This window comes from Arachis ipaensis, chromosome B5, assembly GCF_059453495.1.
Source record: "Arachis ipaensis isolate K30076 ecotype BB chromosome B5, ASM5945349v1, whole genome shotgun sequence".
NCBI lineage: Eukaryota > Viridiplantae > Streptophyta > Magnoliopsida > Fabales > Fabaceae > Arachis > Arachis ipaensis.
This window is the reverse complement of record NC_142440.1, coordinates 90,664,017-90,665,402: the sequence shown is the minus strand read 5'-3', so window position 1 is coordinate 90,665,402 and position 1,386 is coordinate 90,664,017. Positions and strand designations below refer to the sequence as shown.

The 1,386-nt window shown below is 42.1% G+C and overlaps 1 non-coding gene across 1 annotated transcript; it reads right to left on the bottom strand.

The window, feature by feature from the left end:
- Positions 1 to 417: 417 nt before the first annotated feature.
- Positions 418 to 525, bottom strand: LOC148564927 (small nucleolar RNA R71). The gene has a single exon (XR_015883916.1). It is a non-coding gene; the product is annotated as a small nucleolar RNA R71 (small nucleolar RNA).
- Between the last annotated feature and the right edge of the window lie 861 nt (positions 526 to 1,386).

The following is a 1,386-nucleotide window of genomic DNA, read 5'->3' as shown; positions in this document are numbered from 1 at the left end:
ATTTTCAAACAAGAAGAGGAGATGGCAGCTGAAAATAATAATAATGCAAGGAGGATGCTTGGTGACTTTACTGCACCTAATTCCAATTTACATGGAAGAAGCATCTCCATTCCTGCCATTGGAGCAAACAACTTTGAGCTGAAACCTCAATTAGTTTCTCTGATGCAGCAGAACTGCAAGTCTCATGGACTTCCATCTGAAGATCCTTTTCAGTTCTTAACTGAATTCTTGCAGATATGTGATACTGTTAAGACTAATGGAATAGATCCTGAAGTCTACAGGCTCATGCTTTTCCCTTTTGCTGTAAGAGACAGAGCTAGATTATGGTTGGATTCTCAACCCAAAGACAGCCTGGACTCTTGGGATAAGCTGGTCACGGCTTTCTTAGCCAAGTACTTTCCTCCTCAAAAGCTGAGCAAGCTTAGAGCTGATGTTCAAACCTTCAGACAGAAAGAAGGTGAATCCCTCTATGAAGCTTGGGAAAGATACAAACAGTTGACCAAAAAGTGCCCTTCTGACATGCTTTCAGAATGGACCATCCTGGATATATTCTATGATGGTTTATCTGAGCTATCAAAGATGTCACTGGACACTTCTGCAGGTGGATCCATTCATCTAAAGAAAACGCCTGCAGAAGCTCAAGAACTCATTGACATGGTTGCTAACAACCAGTTCATGTACACTTCTGAAAGAAATCCTGTGAACAATGGGACGCCTATGAAGAAGGGAGTTCTTGAAGTTGATACTCTGATTGCCATATTGGCTCAGAATAAAATATTGACTCAGCAAGTCAATATGATCTCTCAGAGTCTGCATGGAATGCAAGCTGCATCCAACAGTACTCAAGAGGCTTCTCCTGAAGAAGAAGCTTATGATCCTGAGAACCCTGCAATAGCAGAGGTAAATTACTTAGGTGAACCTTATGGAAATACCTATAACTCAACATGGAGAAATCATCCAAAATTCTCATGGAAGGATCAAAAGCCTCAACAAGGCTTTAATAATGGTGGAAGAAACAGGTTTAGCAATAGCAAACCTTTTCCATCATCCACTCAGCAACAGACAGAGAACTCTGAACAAAATGCTCCTAATTTAGCAAATCTAGTCTCTGATCTATCTAAGCCCACTGTAAGTTTCATGAATGAAACAAGGTCTTCCATTAGAAATTTGGAAGCACAAGTGGGCCAGCTGAGTAAAAGGATCACTGAAATCCCTCCTAGTACTCTCCCAAGCAATACAGAAGAGAATCCAAAAGGAGAGTGCAAGGCCATTGACATAAGCGCCATGGCCGAACCTGTGAGGAGAGGAGAGGACGTGAATCCCAAGGAGGAAGACCTCCTGGGACATCCAGTGATCAATAAGGAGCTTCCCTCTGAGGAACCAAAG